The sequence below is a fragment of the Callorhinus ursinus genome, unplaced genomic scaffold (genome assembly GCF_003265705.2).
Source record: "Callorhinus ursinus isolate GAN/ISIS: 27379988/994484 unplaced genomic scaffold, GSC_fseal_2.0 scaffold15, whole genome shotgun sequence".
Lineage (NCBI taxonomy): Eukaryota > Metazoa > Chordata > Mammalia > Carnivora > Otariidae > Callorhinus > Callorhinus ursinus.
The window spans coordinates 33,508,528-33,530,654 of record NW_027397077.1 but is presented as its reverse complement, the minus strand read 5'-3'; the positions used below and the strand labels follow the sequence as shown (position 1 = coordinate 33,530,654).

The 22,127-nt window shown below is 38.5% G+C and overlaps 1 pseudogene; it reads left to right on the top strand.

Moving 5' to 3' along the window:
* Positions 1 to 17,157: 17,157 nt before the first annotated feature.
* LOC112833567 (adenosine 5'-monophosphoramidase HINT1 pseudogene) lies at positions 17,158 to 17,540 on the top strand (annotated as a pseudogene).
* The last annotated feature ends 4,587 nt before the right edge of the window (positions 17,541 to 22,127 follow it).

Below are 22,127 nucleotides of genomic sequence, written 5' to 3'. Positions count from 1 at the left end.
AACATATTTTCATGTGATTATTGACCATTTATATATCTTTTTTTGAGAAATGTATATTTAAACCTTTTGCCAATTTTTAAAAATTTAAAATTAATTAATTAATATATAGTGTATTATTAGTTTCAGAGGTAGAGTTTGGTGATTTATCAGTTGCATACAACACCCAGTGCTCATTACATCACATGTCCTCCTTAATGCCCATCACCCAGTTACCTCATCCCTTCACCCACCTCCCCTCCAGCAACCCTCAGTTTGTTTCCTATATTAAGAGTCTCTTATGCTTTGTCTCCTCTCTGATTTCATCTTATTTCATTTTTCTTTCCCTGCCCCCATGTTCATCTGTTTTGTTTCTTAAATTACACATGAGTGAAATCATATGATATTTGTCTTTTTTTGACTTATTTTGCTTAGCATAATACCCTCTAGTTCCATCCATGTCATTATATATGGCAAGATTTCATTCTTTTTGATGACTGAGTAATATTCCACTATATATGTATACATCTTCTTTATCCATTCATCTGCTGATGGACATCTGGGCTCTTTCCATAGCTTGGCTATTGTGGACGTTACCTTTTGCCCATTTTTAAATTACATTACTTGTCTTTTTATGTTTGAGTTATGAGAGCTCTTTAAAATCCCTTATTGATTTGCAAAAGTAAATTCAATTTTGCATATACAACAATAATTCCTTATGTTTTATATTTTTTCAACTACAGTGTAAATCAGGCATTATGCTAAAATTGTTATAAAACATTATCTTTTTTCTGTGCATCTTGTATTTGGGCTGTGACATATATCTGAATAATATAGGAAAAATGTAATATATGCATGGACAAAGGGCAGTGGCAATGCAGGGGAAAAACCAATTCATAAGTACATAATATAAAATAATCATTTATTATAATTTATAATAACTATAATAACATTAACTATAACATTATATATTATAGTTATATATTATTATAATGAAATTATATATTTTATATGGTTTTATATATTATTTATATATTTTCATACTAATTATATATTATAATATATTTATATATTATAATATATATTATATATTATTATATATATATTATAATATATAACATTATTACCATAAAATGGTTGCCTGGTATGAAACTTACTACACGTGGGACAATATGCTAAGTATTTTGCACATGTAATTTAATTCTAATATTAATTTTACAGAAAATGTGTCTCTGGATTTTCACATTCAAAAATTATAATATTAGAAATTATATATGATATTAAACCAACTTGAGAAATATATGTTAACTATCTACATACAAATCACCTTGGATGACACTATAAAGAAGAATGTGGTCCTGCCTCTACAAGTCTAGAAGGAAAAAGTATATACTCACAAATTACTATTTTATAAAGGCAGAATATTATCATATCCCTTCAAATAGCTATGAAGTCATAGCAAAGAGAGAAATGATAACTTATGAAATTAGGGAAGACTCCTTGTAAGAGGTAGTAATTAAACTTTACATTGAATAATGTGGACAATTTTAAAAAATGAAAATGGACCTAGTGAGTTGATAATTTATTGGTCATGCTTGGACAACAGGAGAGAGAGCAGAGTGAAAGGGGAGCCTATTAATAATTACACTGATGCAGTAGGAATAAACTGGGAGTGTCCTGGGAAATGGATGTGTTATCACCCTAGTCTTTGGAGGGAAGATATAAATGGATGAGACAGGAGCAAAAGCTCAAAGGTGGGAAAGGGGAAGGCCATTTAAGGAAACAGCATATGAAATGATGTTGCTATGCTAGCAGCACTCTAGTTCACAGGAGCCATGTCTACTGGGTTCTGTCCTCTCCCATCTTCGGTCATGAATCCATTTCCCCACCAACTCCCCACCCTTTAGGGACAACAGATGTGGATCTTGGGAAGCATGGGAAGTTGGGGACTTTGGATAGTCAATGGTCCATAAGGTGGCTCCTGGAGGTCATCACTCACTCAGTTCCCAATCCATTTTCTTTCTCCAAGTGGGGTTCTTTTTCATCCCTCCCACTTCAAATACTCCAGTTTCTCCACTCCTATAGTTTAAGTTATTTTTATAATTCCTCCTCCCCCTTTCTAGCCTAGTTTTGTGGGTTTTTATAGAAGAGCAAACTCTGCAAATTTTTCTGTCTCCAATTTCTGCCAGCTAATTATTTGAGTCTTTGTTTTTCTTTCAGTGTGAGCTAAGGAATAAAGGTGAGTTATAACACTACCAGTACAGTTACTCTAGTATGGTTGTTACCTAATTGTAACTGGGGCAGTGGTGGTGGGACTGGAAAAATTCATGAATGAAGGACAGATTTGTTTTGAGTGAAATTCCTGGGGTCCAGTTTCAAAATGCAGAATTTCACAGAAGTAGAAAAATTCCATTAATTTTCAACAAGGATCATAGAATAATGTCACACATGGCAAAGGAACCAGGTATTTACTAGGGAGATCAAATTAAGATTCTGGAATATGAGGACAACTAAAAGGATTGGTAATGGATGACAAATGGTGCCAAAAAATTTTTTTAAATACAGTTTTGTTTAGAAGAAGTTCTGTGAACAAATTAGGAGCATTAAAAACTAGGGCCTAATTTAAAGAGATTTAATTTGGGAAAGCATGAGCTATATCTTTCATAGAAGTTGCCCATGCACCCATCTAGACATCTATTACTTGACCTTCATCTTGAGAACAATCATATTTCTTTTTTTTCCTTTATTCATTCAACAAATATTTATTGAACAACAGAAACAGAATTACAGAGATTCTTAGAGCTAGAAAGAATCTTAAAATCTTTTGTTTTATTATGTTCAGTTGGCCACTGTATAGTACATCATTAGTTTTTGAGGTAGTGTTCAATGGTTCTCTAGTTACGTATAACACCCTGTGCTCATTACAACACGTGCCCTCCTTAATATCCATCACCCTGTTTACTCCTTTGTTCTAAGGATTACATAGGCCCTTCCCATGAAGTACCAAGAGGAAAACTGAATATGAGACATGAAAGTGGGATATGTACATGTGGGATTTATTCCAAGATATTGTCTGGAAGTTAAAAGCCTCCTGAAATGCTATCCTGGAGAAACCTTAGCTAGTTTCTCATCTATCAACATTTCACCGTGCATAATAAAACATAATATTCTAAGACTTCCAGAGCCTATATAACTCTTGATTTTCATATAAAATATTAATATTAAACAGCTTTAAAGTAAAGTAGGACTCTGGTTTCATGTGCTTCTAGAGCAATTTAATAAAGACATCGTTGTAATAAACCAGCAACATTTCAAAGATACCCACTGAAGAACTCCAAAATGAAAAGAAATGATCTTTAATGTACACTAAGCTAATTAAAAAAGAACTTGGTAATTTAAGGTTTTTCATTTTCATTGTAAGTCAAAGTGTAATCAAGATAGTTAAAACAATATAATGAGATACTGATACTTTTATTCCAGTAATCCTATGAAGCGGAGATCGGCACCTTGGAACCATCATTATTCCATTAAAAATGAATCAGCATTGAGTGTCTGTGTAAATTTATCACAGTCCGATTATGAAGCCACATTAACTATAGTTTATGTAAGCTGCTAGCACACAATAAGCTCTAGACAGATTATTATTGAGCATAAATCCAACAAGAAATGAATAAATCTGTAGCATTACTTTAATAAAGAGAGAAAGTTCTTTCTTTATATCCTAAATATTATAGAAATTTATCCAAATGAAGAGCAGTGGACTTCATCTTGTCTAACCTAGTATTTAATAAATGAAGAAATTGAGAATTATTAAGTGATTTATCCAAAATCACATAGCTAATCGGCAATTGATCTAGAATAAGAATCCATGTGATAGAGTAAAAGTGAAATATACTAACAGGAAGTAGTGTTCTTCATAGAGTACTGCTATGCTTAGTTGTGACTTGCTGGTAAAAAACTCTTTACCGAAAGATGTTTGTTTTAATAAGGGGTAGATGGAAAAGTATCTCTTTCTGGCACTTATAAGCTATGGCCAAGATACTTAATCTCAGTGTCATGATTAACTGGTTAGCTAATGGAGATAATATCTGTCATGCTTCCTTCTTAGTTTGTTGTGGAAAATGAATGAACCAAAAATTCCTTTATTTATTCTGTATTTTATTGGACACTTACATATTTATACTGTCATGTTGAACATTATCTCAAAAGTAGGTATCATTGGATCCTGTCTTTTAAAAGCTTGCAGGATAGTCAAAGAGCTAAGACTTGTCTGTGTTCCCCACCAGAGTGCGGAATTGTGTTCATTGTTGTATCACCAGGATCTGGTTTATAGGCAATGTTCAATAACTACTAAGTGAATACATGAGTAAAGGACCAACTGAACACGTGGAAATAACTCTAATGTAAGGTAAGAAATAGTAAGAGTCCTAAGGGCACACCAGGTTGAATTCCCTGGGTGTTTATAGGTTTTTGTTAGATTGCAAAGAACACATGAAACTGATGTTAACACCTTTAGCTCAGACTCCACAAGTCTTGGGTTCTAGAGCCAATCCTAACACAGTACCTATTTCTACAATATTGATCAAACTACACAGACTCCATTTTATTTGTAAAATGGAAATGTTAGACCACAGAGATCAGGCCAATAATATAAATGAAGGTAATGAGGCCTGGGAGGGACTGTATCAATCTAGAAATCTTCCCTGTCTGAAAGAGATCACTCCTTCTCAATCCAGCAGATTGTTTCCAGTCAGGAATAAGGACACAGTGCTATCTAATCATTCACATTTTCAAGAGAAATCCAGATTTTTCCAACTTTATAGTTTTCTAATTTTTAAATGTTAGCAATTCATTCAATTAAAAAAAATGCAAGCCAAACAAATCTGTCTCTGGACCAGATCTGGCCCATGGGTCACTATTATTTTATGTCTAGATTAGATCATCTTCAAGATTCCAATAATAATAATATTCCAATAATCTCTAATTCTTCATTTTGCTGCATGTCTCAAACCAAGATTGCTAAGCTTAGGAAATGACTCATTAATTTTGGAGTGACCCCTAATTTTTCCCAAAATATCTCTTAGTCAACTTTTACTTGTGAGGTGTGTGCTGACAGTTTGCTGTGCAGGTATGGTCTGTCACATCACAACGTAAATACTGCTTCCTGAAATTTTCAGAGGATAATTAATATTTGAAAATTAGGCTGAGATCTAGAATTGCTTCTAATCATAGACAGAAGGACAAAAGCGAGTAGTTTGTCTTTATTAGGGTTTCTCTATTCAGTTTATCTTGCAATCTTTTATGAACTGTTTTTCCAGAGAGTTTGCCCTTACTTCAATGTTGACAGCTTAGAACTAACTGGATGAGGTTCTTGGCTTTCCCAACATGCATTTCTCTCTCTGGTCTGGGTATCCATTTACAATGAGCTGACTGTTTTAGAACAGTAGATTCCTTTTATTATTGCTGACATAGGTCTTGGGTGTCTTTTCCCCCCACATTTGCACCATGCAGATTGATTTCTTTTATTTTATTCAGCTAAAACTTGCATGCCTGAGAAAAATTGAAGTTGTATGCCATTTGTCATTTTACCTGGCCATGCCTTTATATAATGCCTGTTTTTTTAACTGAATATTTGCAAAAATAATTTATTTATAGAATTGATATGAAAGCAGCCTGGTAGCATATTGCAGTATCTTCTATCCATTGACCTTATACTGTACTTCTTCCTCTTTCCTTTTGTAAGACATGTTTTTTAGGAGGAGGAATTCATAGGCCTCCTTTTACTTCCCTGTAACACAATCTACCTTCAATAATTTATCTTCATTGCACTTTTTTCTAGTACTTCTTGAACAAGGGAGCATGGAATAGTATGGTTCCTGCTCTGAGTTAGATTGTCTAGGTGAGTCTTTCATCTATTTCCACCACTTATTGTGTTACTTAACCATACCCAACCTCAGTTTCCTCATCTGTAAAATGGAAATAATAACAGTGCTAGCTCATAGAACCATTTTAAGAACTAACTATTAAAATTAATAATACATGGTACCCAATAGTTATTAGGCAATAATTGTTAGCTGTTATTTTCATTATTATCATTTTAAACTGTCTCTTAGGAAGGATAGCTTTAGGCTACAAGTAACATTAGGCTGCAGTTTAGGGAGTAACATATGCACTGCCCTGTCCCCTTTTCCAAAACTGCCATCTTCCCTCCCGTTCTTTCTTCCTGCCTTCCATTGTCCTCTCTCTCTGTTTTTTAATTTTCTCTCAGTCTTTAATTCATTCTTGAACATTCGAGTACTTACTAAGTGCCAGCCATGGTCAAGAAACCACAAAGACAGTAGTGATCCAAAAGACTCAGTCCCAGTTCTCAGGGAGCTTGCAGGATGTTGGGGGCAGGAGGCAGCCATTAATCCAGCAATGGCATGAATATACAATTCCAGACAGTGACAGCTAATCAAAATTAATGAACACCCTCAATTTACCCTTGCTTGAAGAACTGTGAAGCATAATAACATTAGCAACTAATATTTAAGATGTTTACTGCTTGCAAAGCACTTGTGCTTACTTTATTTTATTTGAACCCTATAATGGTGGTATGATGTAGATATTATTAATTCCCGCTTCATATATGAAGAAGCTGAGAAGTTAAATGACTTGCTTATGGTCACACAGTAATCTTAGTAAAAAACTTAAAGCAGTATCTTCTGTCTCCAAACTCTATACTCTTTAATAATCCGCAAAATAAGAATTTTTTTTCAAAGAAGATTCATTTATTTTCATATTACCCTCTCATCAAAACTAGGACTGAATTGCCATACAGGAATGTAATATTGGCAACATTTTCTAAGACGGTGACATCTATTTTACCTGGGACTTTTAATGTTTCAGACTTAAGACGTAGAAGAAAAAATAATATCTAACATTGAATATTTTGCCTACTCTGTACTCATATCCTTCAGATTCTCCACAGGAAATAGATTTCACATTTAAACAGGGTATTTGAAATATATCTGAGGAAATATTGAGGAAAGAACTATTTACAAAATGTGGGCAATTAAGGAAAACCAGAAAGTTGGGTGAAGCATGCAGGGCTAGCAAGAGCTATGAGCTGCTAATGCTCAGTCAGATTTGAAGAGGCAAGAGGATAAAGCAATTACTAGAACCTGGAAAATGCAACTATAGTAGTAAGAGGGGGCTCTGAGGTTGGAGCTGCAGTGTTTAAAAGACTCTGCAGGAGTCCGAGGAATACATACCCCAATCTCAACTTCCTCCTTCCATCGTATCTTTTGCAGATGCTTCCCATTTGTCACACCCGGCCCTAGGGTAAAGGAATTCTTTGATGCAGTGTATAACATTAACTTCCCAGGGAACAGAACAGGGTGGGAGAGCTGAAGAGGAGATCTGGAGAAGTAAACAAAAATATCCAGCACTATCCACCTCTTTTGTTTTTCAGTATCTATTCTTGTTCTTCTTCTTGATGAGAAATTTATGGACCCATACAAGATATTTCATTTTATAATATTTCATTTAATCATGGGATGATAGCACTATAGATATACTCCCACGGAAAATATAAAATTTTAGCCACCACCATTTATTAATACTTAAAGGGGGAGGGAAAGAAACAATGTAAAACTTGGCTTTAACACTCCTATTTCTGTAACTTCCATCTTCCAACACCCATTTAAGGCCCCTTTTATCTTCTGCAACTACCTAAAATGGATAGGATTCTTTACAAAGTGGTGTGGCCCAAACCTGTATTGCTGGGATCTGAATCTTTTCTGGCCCTGTCTTTAGTAGACTGCTGCAGTGTTCCATTGACCATTATTGAGGGGGCACTAAAAGGTACTAACAGTCAGCGAATCCTCTGGTTCCAGACATTGTCCTCCTTGTTGCATGTGTAACAACCATCCATTTTTCTCCTTGATAACGAAGATCAGTCACTTTGTCAGGAGAGTGATCCTCTTCTCTGGGTGAGCGGATTTCTTGATGTTGAACCCGTGAAACGTGTATTCGGTTCTAGAGGCTAGAAGTCCCGAATCACAGTTTGGCAGGGTTGGTTTCTGGTGATGGTTCTCTTCCTGGCTTGCAGCTTGTGCCTTCTCTTTCTGTCCTCACTTGGCCTTTCCTTGGTGTGTGTGCATGGAAAGAGAGCGAGTGAGAGGGTGAGAGTGCAAGAGCTACACAAAAAGAATTTTTGAAATTGTCAAACTCCCCTGGAAGCTTGTGCAAATGATTGTGCCTCTCAAGGGACTCGTATTCAAATGGTGTTTGGGGGCCCAAACTCTAGGGTGTAATCCCTGAATAGGCCAGTTGACCAGTCTACCTCTAAGATGTGGTTCTATTCCCAGTCAGTTCTGCCCAAAGCAAGTTGTGAATGCCAAGGAAGGCCATTGAGAGTATAGCCCTGGTTTATCAGGACCCACCACTGCTTTGGGGAAAGCCCACTTAAGGTCCAGATAAACGTGCAGATTCTTTTCTGCCCACTTGGTTGCCTCTATACCAGAGTTCCTATTGTTGCTACACCCACCCGTGTGATTTTCTCTCAGGCTGCAAAGACAAAAAGACGTTAGTAGAAAATACTCATTTCTTTCCAGCACTGTTGGAATTCTTAGAATATCTAAGAACAGAGTTGAAAAGCTACCAACTATAGCTAGACCAAGTAGGAATTCCATTCTTCCAGGTATGTGTGCAGATGCTTCCCTGGGCACAATGAAGCCTGTGGTGGCCTCACATTTCAGGAAATGAACATGGGACTGGGTCACCACACCTGGGATACATACTCAGAGGAATGTTTAAGGAAGCTTTGCATTTATTTCCATTGAAGCTACACCTTTAAACAGTCCATCACATTGACTAGCTTGCCTGATGGTAAAATGTGGCTCTAACAGAAGTGATTCTATTTTATTACATTCAGGAGGATCATAAGCAGCTTTTTTTTTTTTAAAGATTTTATTTATTTATTTATTTGAGAGAGAGAGAATGAGAGACAGAGAGCACGAGAGGGAAGAGGGTCAGAGGGAGAAGCAGACTCCCCGCTGAGCAGGGAGCCCAATGTGGGACTCGATCCCGGGACTTCGGGATCATGACCTGAGCCGAAGGCAGTCGCTTAACCAACTGAGCCACCCAGGTGCCCCATAAGCAGCTTTGTAATGTAGGGCAGCCTCAGCAACTAGTTTCAGGGATCAACCCTAAGCACGCTCCATACTCTGTCCTTGAGACTGCCTAGTATTTACAGCCATGATGCCTTAACTCACTCTCCACTATTTGTCCTGGATGGCATAAGCACTGTCTTCATATGAGAGATTTTGCCTTTACTTTTAGCAAAATTTTTCATGAGTTGTTATGGAAAAGAAACACAGGAGCAAAACATAGGAGCAAAAGGAGTTGTGACATTTTGGATTTGAAAGAGCTTTAGTTCAGTGCCTTCAATTAGTGATAAGTTAACTGGGACATTGTGGCAGGCAAAACCATGGCTCCTCAAAGGTGTACATGTCCTAATCTTCAGAAGCTATAAAGTATTACCTTACATGGCAAAAGGGACTTTGCAAATGTGGTTAAAGTTAAGGTCCTTGTGGTGGGGAGATTATCCTGGGTTATCCCGATGTGCTCATTCTAATCACATGAGTCCTTAACAGCACAAGAGAAAGACAGAAGAGTAGATCAGAGAGATGCAGTGTGAGAACACCACCAGTGGCTGCTGGCTTTGAAGCTGGACGAAAGGAACCTCCAGCTAAAGAATTTTAAGTCCTGTAGGAGTTGTGATTGGCTCTCCCTCACAGGCAGCAAGACAATAGGAACCTTGGATGAACAAAAGCAAGGAACTAAATCTTGCCAACAGTCTGAATGAACAAAGACACAAATTCTCCCCTAGAGCCTCCAGAAAGAAAAACAGCACGGCCTATACCTGATTATAGCCCAATGAGACCCATGTTGGATTTCTGACCTATTTGTGTTATTCTAAGAAGCTAAATTTGTGGCAATTTGGTCTGGCAGCAATAGGAAATTAATATATAGGCATACACAGGGAAAGAGACTTTGCTATGTCATGTATTTAATTTATGGCCCAGCTGGGAGCTGTACCCAGGACTTTTGACCACTTGTTCTAGGTCTTCCCTATTCATCCCAACTTTAGTTCCTCTCTAACATATCACTTGGATTCTTTTCCTTATCCTGGGGATCATCCCTCAAATGAATCTGAAGCTGTCTTGCCTCCTTACTTGGTTTCATATCCTGCGTCACTGTCGAGACTGGAAGCTCCATTAGGACAGAAAGTTTGTTTTTACCGCTTACTACTTCATACTTAGTTACCAGTATGATGCTGCATATGGAGTAGTGCTCAATAAAATATGCTGAATGAATGAAAAAAATGAATGAATGAATGAGTACAAGAATAAACAGTATGTCAAAATTAATGACAATGGAGCTATCAAACTGAAAGTATTTCATGAATTGGTACTCAAATTTCTCATTTTACAAATGAGGAAATCTAGGACTGAGCAGATCACAGATCCAAATCTTAACAGATCCAGAACAGAGCTGAGGCCTCCTGACCACCTGTATAGCACATTTCTGTTTTTTATTTGATGTGTCCCAAAATGTCACATTTTAAAAGCAGTATGGAAGTAAATAGATGTTGTGCAACCAAAGGATGGGAATTGGAACTGATACTACCTGGGTGTATATATTTATGAAAATACTCAGAGGCAGTACCTGCCCTGACATTGTTTGCCTTTTAAATCTTTCTTTCTATAATTAGCTCAGATAGACCATAGGCATCTCAAGCAAGCACTTTCATCATTTTTGAAAAAAACAAAAAACAAAAAACATGGTAATGCTCTTTAGTAGGAACAGGTTTGGAAGTTCTGTCCAGCATCCTATTTGTGCTGGTCTGTGTTAAAAGGAATTACTGTCTGTCTGGGCTATAAGTTTGGTTTTTAAAATCCACTTTTTTTTTTTAAGATTTTTATTTATTTGACAGAGAAAGACACAGCGAGAGAGGGAACACCAGCAGGCAGAGTGGGAGAGGGCCCACTGAGCAGGGAGCCCGATTGTGGGGCTCGATGCAGGGCTCAATGCGGGGCTTGATGCAGGGCTCCATCCCAGGACCCTGGGATCATGACCTGAGCCGAAGGCAGATGCTTAACGACTGAGCCACCCAGGCACCCCTTTAAAATCCACTTCTAAGTGGCTTATTTGTTGTTCCTATTTCTTTTTTACTTTATGCCCCCAGTGTCCAAACTTTTAATTACTACCTCCATGTAATTAAGGTAGTGGTTCACTACCTCCATGTGTTATAATCAAAACTTTTTTGTGTTTGTGTTTTTTATGCTAGAAAAAAAGTTGGAATAAAGCAATTTCTAATCTCATCTACCAGTTGCATCAACAAATAGCTACTGAGAATTCTCCAGGGACAAGAGCAGAGATGCCAGTTTTGAGGGGACATGCAAGCTTAGACCAAGGGCATCTCTGCAGTGACTGTCATGGACAGATGCCTGTAGGGCTCTTTCTGAGAGGGTCACAGCAAAGCCACCAACTCCTTGTGAAGCTGGGCTATGGGCCAAATCATGGTTTGCACTTCTGCATTACACATGGTGGTACAGACTGAATGTTTGTATCTCCACAAAATTCATATGTTAAGACATAATTCCCAAAATGATGGGATTTGGATGTGGGGACTTTGGGAAATGATTAGGTCATGAGGTAGAACCCTGATGAATGGAATTAGTGTCCTTATAAAAGAGGCCCCAGAGAGCTCCCTCGCCCCTTCAGCCATGTAAGGACATAGCAATAAAGAAGTCTGCAACCCAGAAGAGGGTTGTCACCAGAACTTGACCACACTGGTACCCTGATCTTGTATGTGCAGCCTCCAGAACTGTGAGAAATGAATTTATGTTGTTTATAAGCCACACAATCTACGGCTCTGTTTGAGCAGCCCAAATGGACTGAGACACTTGGGGTATGATTTTCTGTTGAAACATTTTCCTTTGATTCACAAATCCTTCCTCACTCTTCCCACACTGGCCTCATCGCCTTTTTCTTTCCTGAAAATAATAACCCTTTCCCCATCAGGGCCAAGGGTAAGAAAACTAGGACATTTTATTTATTTATTTATTTAATTTATTTTTTAAATTTTATTTTATTATGTTATGTTAGTCACCATACATTACATCATTACTTTTTGATGTAATGTTCCATGATTCATTGTTTGTGTATAACACCCAGTCCTCCATTTAATACATGCCCTCCTTAATACCCATCACCAGGCTAAGCCATCCTTCCACCCCCTCCCCTCTAAAACCCTCAGTTTCTGAGTCCGTAGTCTCCCATGGTTCATCTCCCCCTCCGATTTCCCCCCTTTCATTTTTCCCTTCCTACTATCTTCTTCTTTTTTTTTTTTAACATATAATGTATTGTTTGTTTCAGAGGTACAGGCCTGTGATACATCAGTCTTACATAATTAACAGTGCTCACCATAGCACATACCCTCCCGAATGTCTATCATTCAGCCACCCCATCCCTCCCACTCCCCACCACTCCAGCAACCCTCAGTTTGTTTCCTGAGATTAAGAATTCCTCCATATCAGTGAGGTCATATGATACTTGTCTTTCTCTGATTGACTTATATTGCTTAGCATAATACCGTCTAGTTCCATCCACGTCGTTGCAAATGGCAAGATTTTGTTTTCTTGAAGACTGCATAATATTCCATTGTGTATATATACCACATCTTCTTTATCCATTCATTCATCTGTTGATGGACATCTTGGGTCTTTCCATAGTTGGGCTATTGTGGATATTGCCGCTATAAACATTGATGTGCATGTGCCCCTTCGGATCACTACATTTGTATCTTTGGGGTAAATACTCAGTAGTGCAATTGCTGGGTTGTAGGGTAGCTCTATTTTCAACTCTTTGAAGAACCTCCATACTGTTTTCCAGATTGGCTGCACCAGCTTGCATTCCCACCAACAGTGTAGGAGGGTTTCCCTTTCTTTGCATCCTGCCAACATCAGTCATTTCCCGACTTGTTAATTTTAGCCATTCTGACTGGTGTGAGGTGGTATCTCATTGAGGTTTGGATTTGGATTTCTCTGATGCCGAGTGATGTTGAACACTTTTTCAAGAGTCGGCCATTTGGATGTCTTCTTTGGAAAAATGTCTGTTCATGTCTTCTGCCCATTTCTTGATTGGATTATTTGTTCTCTGGGTGTTGAGTGTGATAAGTTCTTTATAGATTTTGGATACTAGCTCTTTCTCTGAAATGTCATTTGCAAATATCTTCTCCCATTCTGTTGGTTCTCTTTTGGTTTTGTGGACTGTTTCCTTTGCTGTGCAAAAGCTTTTTATCTTGATGAAGTCCCAATAGTTCATTTTTGCCCTTGCTTCCCTTGTCTTTGGCGATGTGTCTAGGAAGAAGTTGCTGTGGCTGAGGTCAAAGAGGTTTCTGCCTGTGTTCTCCACAAGGATTTTGATGGATTCCTGTCTCACGTTTAGGTCTTTCAACCATTTGGAGTCTATTTTTGTGTGTGGTGTCAGGAAATGGTCCAATTTCATTCTGCTTGTGGCTGTCCAATTTTCCCAACACCATTTGTTGAAGAGACTGTCTTTTTTCCATTGGACATTCTTTTCTGCTTTTTCAAAGATTAGTTGACCATGGACTTGAGGGTCCATTTCTGGGCTCTCTAGTCTGTTCCACTGATTTATGTGTCTGTTTTTGTGCCAGTACCATACTGTCTTGATGATTACAGCTTTGTAATAGAGCTTGAAGTCCGGAATAGTGATGCCACTGGCTTTGCTTTTTTTTCAACATTCTTCCAGCTATTCGGGGTCTTTTCTGGTTCCATACAAATTTTAGGATTATTTGTTCCATTTCTTTGAAAAAAGTGGATGGTATTTTGATAGGGATTGCTTTAAATGTATAGATTGCTCTAGCTAACATTGACATCTTCACAATATTTGTTCTTCCAATCCATGAGCATGGAACGTTTTTCCATTTCTTTGTGTCTTCCTCAATTTCTTTCATGAGTATTCTTTAGTTTTCAGAGTACAGATTCTTTGCCTCTGGTTAGATTTATTCCTAGGTATCTTATGGTTTTGGGTGCCTTTGTAAATGGGATCAACTCCTTAATATCTTTTTCTTCTGTCTTGTTATTGGTGTATAGGAATGCAACTGATTTCTGTGCATTGATTTTATATCCTGCCACTTTACTGAATTCCTGTATGAGTTCTAGCAGTTTTGGGGTGCAGTCTTTTGGGTTTTCCATGTGAAGTATCATATCATCTGCAAAGAGTGAGAGTTTGACTTCTTCTTTGCTGATTCGGATGCCTCTTATTTCTTTTTGTTGTCTGATTGCTGAGGCTAGGACTTCTAGTACTATGTTGAATAGCAGTGGTGATAGTGGACATCCCTGCCGTGTTCCTGACCTTATGGGGAAAACTCTCAGTTTTTCCCCATTGAGAATGATATTCGCTGTGGGTTTTTCATAGATGGCTTTTATGATAACTGAGGTATGTACCCTCTATCCCTACACTCTGAAGAATTTTAATCAAGAAAGGATGCTGTACTTTGTCAAACGCTTTTTCTTAATCTATTGAGAGGATCATGTGATTCTTGTTCTTTCTTTTATTAATGTATTGTATCATATTGATTGATTTGTGGATGTTGAACCAACCTTGCAGCCCAAGAACAAATCCTACTTGGTTGTGGTGAATAATCTTTTTAATGTACTGTTGGATCCTACTGGCTGGTATTTTGGTGAGAATTTTTGCATCCATGTTCATCAGAGATATTGGTCTGTATTTCTCCTTTTTGATGGGGTCTTTGGTTTTGGGATCAAGGTAATGCTGGCCTCGTAAAATGAGTTTGGAAGTTTTCCTTCCATTTCTATTTTTTGGTACAGTTTCAGAAGAATAGGTGTTAATTCTTCTTTAAATAAGTTGGTAGAATTCCCCTGGGAAGCCATTTGGCCCGAAACCAGGACATTTTAAAATTGGATAAACAGACCAGTAGGATCAAGGGGGAAAATAGGTAAAAACATCAACTCCTAGTCATGGGTGACTTGAGTCTTACTGCATTTCTCTCCCTTCTTGTCCTGTACTGCCATTTCACTTCCACCAGGCAGTATCTTCTGTTGGGCCAGAAGGTCAAGTCAGATATGTCTTTTGGGCTGTCTGGAAACACAGCCCGTGCCCATGCTGGTGGCTTTTATCAGCACAAAATCTTCTTTCTGCTTTACTTCAGCTTCCTGCCTGCCATGAGGAAGCAACAGTCACAAATGGGCTCCCATGGGTGAGTGCCACAAATCAAATTATCATTTGTTTCATAAACCTGACCCAGGCAGTCACTCCCATGAAACAGCTGTTTTCCAGGAGAGCTTTTTCTATTTTGACAAAACCCATGAGGCAACTGTTTGTAAAGAAATTGAATCTAGCTCTCCCATCAGGATGAAAACTTTAAAAATTACACTCTGGGCAGGTCCAAGTCACAGGAGACCTGCATAGAGTCCAGTCTCATTTTGCTGCTCACCAGCTGGGCCACCTTGGGAAAAATGTTTTAACATCTCTGGGCCTTCACTTTCCCATCTGTAAAATGAGAGTTGTCTAGTATCAGATATGACAACATGGAGCCCTGGGGTCTGAATTCAGCCTGCATGTGTATTTTATTTATTTATTTTTATTTCTATTTTTAAAGCAAGAATTTTAATGTCTTTAGTTGAGATGGTTGCCTACCAGTCTCTCACAGTCCTCCCCAATCTGTCTTGGTTTAAATTGAGTTTTAGTCATTTACCTTATTTGGTCCCTGGTGGCATTTCAGTTTACACCCCTGGACTAGATGACCTTAAAGTTTATTCTTGGATTTAATAGTTTATGATTCCCTAATTCTAAGTCACATGTGATGGAACAAAACAAAAAGTGATGAATTAGACATTTCAAGTATGTGTTCAGCTAGATGATAGATTCTAGAGGACTAATGATTGTTCCCATTTCTCCAATTTCCATGCATAGTACGTATTTTCAGCAGCAACCTGGACTTTGGGAAATGTGTTTAACTTGGTGCCTCATGAGAGAGGAGAATGTGAGAGGTAGTGCCTGTGCAAGTCAAGGGAGTATGTGCAGCAGGTTTAGACTTGCAGAAAGGGGACACTCTGTGGTAGATGGCACAGTAGTTGTAATTCCCGTTATGCATTGCTTTCATATGATGACTTTGCAGCTTCTCCCACTGAGGTAGAGTCCATTTTTCTACCCCTTGAACCTAGGCTGGCTTGTGACTTTCTTTGGGCAATAGAATGTGGCAGAGTGACCTTATGACAATTCCAAGTCTAGGGCTCAAGGAGTCTGACGCACTCCATTGGTTGCCTCAGAACCCTAATTAATACCTGATAGCTGTCAAATGAATAAGCCCTGGTTGGCTAGCTGGAAAATGAGAGACACGTGGCCTCATTACCCACATTACCCCAGCCAACAGTTTGCCATCCCTAGGAGCACAGTTGCCTACCTGACCAGCAGTTGACTGCAATTGCATGAATGAGCCCCCCAGGCACTAGAAGAACTTCCCCAGCTGATCCTGGTCCAAATAGCTGAGCCAAATTTCATAAGCTAAAGAAATGGTAGTTGTACTGAGCACTGTTCTGGGGGTGGTTTGTTACACAGCAGCACATGGTACAGACTCAGGTGCTCAATTCATCTCAACAAATTCAACAAGTAGAATGTGAGAATACAGATGAGTAAGATACTCTCTCTGTCTCCAAGGAGTGTATAGTTTAGCTGAGAAACAAGAAAATTGTACAGATATTGACAGGGAAAATGAGATATGGCAGATGTCACAATGAAGGCACAAGCTTTGGAATTTAGATTGGAAAATACTTCGTCAAAAAGGCACCGTTTGAAGTGGATATTAGATCATGTGTAGGATTTATATAGGTGAAGATGAGAGATGGGTTTGATATTTAGGGGGATAGGTAGGTGGATAATAACAATAATACAGATGCAGAAACAAGAAGCAAGAACAGTTTCTACAAGCATTACTGTGCTCCCATTTTCCCATTTGTGAAAACACAAAGACACACATGATAAATGCCTCATGATCCAGTTGGAAAGACAAGACACAACTACATGAAAAAAATTATAAAGTAAAACATGAGGCTTCTCCCCAAGCCACCGCACAGGAGGGTAGCTATGATGGCAGATGAGATTGCAAGGCTCAGGTTGTCCAGCCTGAAAACAATGTGACCTTTGGGAAGATTATCCGCAAGACAATCCCAGCCTACTTCATTTTCATGAGTGACTAGAATCTTGCTTTTCATGATATTTCCCTTTGCACACCAACACATTTTCTGGTGATAGTTCAGAAAAATGTTTTTCAGGTTTCTGTAGCAGAAGGTGATGATGATAAAAGGTTTTTCTTGGGACATTTTATGATTTTTGGCAAGAAATGTGCTGTTGATCCGGGCTTGAAGAAGTTACTGAATGGCAGTGAAGGAAAGTTTGATGGGGAATCGTCTGTCTACTATTTTCATCCCCATGTTCCTGGAGGTTAGCAGATGAATTGGCCTCTTGGCTAAGCATGCCTTAGGAATAATTTATCCTCCTCTAGGCAGTAATGAGGTTTGCAAGTTCCAATATGTTAAACAATATACTTATTTTTTGTTTGTATATGGAGAGAATGAGGAAATAATTTAAAATCCCATATATAATAAGATATATTATTGCATGATTTATAGTAAAAAAAAAGAAAGGCATGGGTTAACTGACAACACAAAAGTAGCCACTTCCTCTATCAGGACTATGAGACACTCCAGAAAGAGGGTTCAATATTTTTCAGAGTTTTCTACTGGGTCTCAGTCCTATAAGATGCTGCATGGTCCAGTAAGCTTAGGAAAGGCTACATGCTATAAATTGCTCATGAAGATTAATTCTTTGTTTTAATGTATAAATGTTCTTGAGATGTTCCTGCTTTAAAAAGGCCAATGTAGGGCACCTGGGTGGCTCAGTTGGTTAAGCGACTGCCTTCAGCTCAGGTCATGATCCCGGAGTCCTGGGATCGAGTTCCACATCGGGCTCCCGGCTCAGCGGAGAGCCTGCTTCTTCCTCTGACCCTCTCCCCTCTCACGCTGTTTCTTGCTTGCTTGCTCTCAAATAAATAAATAAAATCTTTTAAAAAAATCATTAAAAAGGCCAACGTAACAGTGTTTCTTGAGGAACAACTAAAACATCTTGGCAAACTTTCATCTACTCTGATCTTTTCCCTTGTCAGAAGGAAACAGTTAGTGGGCTAAGTGATTTACTTAAAATCTCAACCCAGTTTGTGCTAGAGATGAACTAGGACTCAGATCTCACCCAGAGATTCTTGGTCAGGGGTGTTCTCCCTCAGACCTCTCTTTGCCTCACACAAGGTAATCAGAGACCCTGTCCATTAGCACCAGGACAAGGAGTACAGTGAATCCATGAGTAGGAGTACACCAAAGCCTGTGGGTGAGAATCATGGGGAAGGTCCCTGATAATGTTGTGTTGGGTATTGAGTGACGGAGGGATTTGAGTAGGTCAAACGAAGCAGAGGACATTCCAGAGAATGCATAGAACATTCCAAATGGGACTCACTCTCACTGCTGCATCCCACCCCTTCCCTTTTTCTTTTTTTTTTATAGATTTTATTTTTTAAAGGAGATTTAGGTTCACAGCAAAATTAAGCATAAGGTACAGAGATTTCCTTTATACCCCCTTCGTCCACATATGTATAGCTTCCCCCACTATCAATAGCCAGCATCACAGTGGAACCTTAGTTACAACTGATGAACCTATACTGACACATCATAATCACCCATAGACCATAGTTTACCCTAGGGTTTACTCTTGGTGTTGTACATTCTATGGGTTTAGACAAATTTATGGTGACATGTATCTACCATTATAGTATCATACAGAATGCATCCCTCTTTATATTTGCCATAACAGATAAAATCGAAATATAACAGCAAAGTACCTCCACTCTATACAAATAAAGCAAAATCCAATTAGGGGAAAGAACCAAATTGCCTCAGGAATGCAATTTTATAAATCATTTGCATTTAGGTTTTTTTTTTTTTAACAGTGCATTCATGCTGTGATATTATGAATCGTATCCAGTAATAAAATAGGATAGGGTTGCCCCTTCTCTGTTCTCTCTTATTCTTGAGTATGTTCTCAGTAATTGTTTCTGTCCTCTCCATATGACTTTGTTTTTAGGGTATACTAATTCAGCTAAGATTGAGGAATAAGCCAGAAGTTATTTAGGAAATTGTGAGGGCAGGGTAGTGAAGAAAGATTTGTTTAAAGGTATTAATTACACAGTGCTGTGAAGATGCAGTGTGGGGGTCATGTAGATTAGAAATACAAGGATTGCCCAGAATGTCAGGATAAAGTGATCAGATGTTCGCACAGATGATGGGCATTCCTCAGGCCAGAATTCCAATAGACCTGATATGTTCTCAGTCTCCAGCATGACAGGTGGGCCTTTTGTTACTGCATGAGTCTTCCCACAAACCAAGGAGAACTCACTTAGGAATGAAGAGGAAAAAAAGAAGAAAGGAAGGGAAGGAAAGTTTACTGTAAAATATAGTCTTAGGTTTGAGAGCAAGATGCCTTCTACAAAGTGTTTTGAATATGGTTTTCTTGCTCCTTCATTTATTCCGAATAAATGAACATGATTTTAGTGCTGGGTTGACTGCTCAAGAAAGAGGGATTTTTCCTTCTCAGACAGGCAAAATGCAGAACTTTTCAGAGAGCTTCTCTCTCCATATTACCTTTCCATTTTTCTCTGCCTTCAGGTTCAAGGGCTGCAACTTGCTCTTTCTTGGACTCCCTTTCCTGTGATTTGAAGGATGCACATTTTTAGAGGAAAGATTATCTTCCTTTCTCATTTAAATCTGTCAGGCCAGCTTCCAGAGCTCTACCTACCTGTGGAAGAGAAACATTGGTGTAGCAGGTGTAAATGCTGTTCTTTTGTGGCCAATATCCCGTCTCTATTAATTTTATATGTGATAATGAAAAACATATGTTTTCAAGGGCCTCTTAAACTTTGGTTCCGTGTTTTGAAGACTCGAGTTAGCTTCCAGAACTCTGTTAGTCTAAATTTTACAACTGGCATCAACTTGGCAGTGTATTTCTTTGACCAGATTTCTTCTTGCCTCTAAAAACACCGGCTGCTCTCTCTTCTGGCCTGCTTCTCCTCTACCTCATCCAAAAAAGCAAACTGCTTCTTGCCTCTGGGCAGAACAAAAGCATAAGTGAACTGCAGAGCCGGGTTGGTGTTCAGCCTCCACTCAGCGTTATCTCTGGCTGACTGATTTAAAGAGACATTGCTCACAACGGCCATCCTGGGGCCTATAAAGACTTTTAAGGGAGGGAATTACTGAGAAGGAATGGCCCAGCCATTTCCATGGGAATTTCTCTGTACTTCGGAGGGCCTGAGTTTCCCACCGTGGCAGGATCAGTTAGCTGTGGGTTGCAGCTTTTTAGATTATGGAGTGGAGGTTTCCTCAGGCAGAGCTGGAGGGGGTGGGTGGGGGTGGTTTGGCAGAGAGGTTATATGGCACTGGAGGAGGCTGCTAAGCAATAGAAAACATAATGGCTGTCCTCCAGGGGCATAGAGTCCATTCTAGATAAGCAGTTAGGACACAAGGGTGGTAGGGTTGGGGGCAGTGACGGCAAGTCATTAAAATGGAAAACGATACATAAGTGTCGTGGGAACAATTGTGAAAGAATTTAGAGAGGAAAAATTATTTCTTTCCAGAAGGTTCTGGAAAAGTTTGAGAGGGAAAGTAGGATAGGATTTGGAATTCAAATGAACCTGTATTACATCAACTTAAAAACTCTACGAACACTTTTTTAACGTAAAAACTGAGGGTGGAGTAGGCTTGAGATTCTCCCTTCTGCCTCTTCCCCTCCCCCCGATTGCTCTCTCTCAAATAAATTAATTAATTTTTTTAAAAAGAACCTGGAGATTACAGTGTGGTGGAGATGAGTCCGTGAGCCTATAATTTTATGTGCACATAATGACTGGCCAGGGGAAGGCATCCTGGAGGAAGTTAGATTTCATGAGGCCCAAAGAAGAGTTAGCGAGGGCGAAAACCACCTTAAATACACTATCCCTGGAAGCACACCCACTGTGGAAGGTTAAATTACATTCCCAAGGTTGTTTTGACCCTAGAATAAAAAATCTAGGAGAATATGGAGTTGACCGTGTAGGGGAGGAGTTCTGTCTCCATGACTCAGTAGTAGAACTGCATATCCATTTTGTTCTTCTGAAATGATAAGGTTTGTTTATTTGTTTTTTACATTGGTAACAAGTTTTACATTTTTTCAATTCTTGAACTTCAGATAGAGCATTGACTTACTGGTCTCAATTTATATAGATGAATTCGTAAATTTCTGACTCTTTTTCTCATGTTCCTGACAATTTAAACATATTTATTTCCTGTCTGCAAAATTTGAGACACATGACCTCTACCTACCCTTTGACTTAGGGTGATAGTCCTAAAGGATGCCCCTTCCAACCTTAAAATGATTGTATGAAAACAGACTGGTGGGAGGCACTGCATCTCCACAGGCCTGCATACATACTGCCCAAATCTTCTCCATTTTTTATATTCCATGTGGGCCACCCCTCATTTCTATTGATGTGCCCTTTCTTCAGATATGCTAATACCATTGATTAAGCTACTGCTTTCTTTTGTAGTCAAACTTTGATTAGATGTTCACAGTCCTTTTCTTTTTTTCTTACTTTTAAAAAATTGAATTATAATTGATATATAATATTACATTAGTTTCAGGTATATAACATTAATTTCACATTTTTATATGTTACAAAGTGATCACCTCAATAGGTCTAGTTACCTTTTGTCACTGTACAAAATTACTATAATACTGTTGACGATATTCCCTGTGTTGTACATTACATCTCCATGACTTATTCATTTTATAAATAGAAGTTTGTGTCTCTTAACCCCTTCCACTTGTTTCTCCAGTCCCCCCAACAGCCTCCCCTCTGGTGACCATGAGTTTGTGTTCTGTATCTGTGAGTCTTTTTCTGTTTTATTTTGTTTGTTTTGTTTTTTAGATTCCATGTATAAGTGAAATCACATAATATGTCTTTCTCTGTTTGACTTATTTCA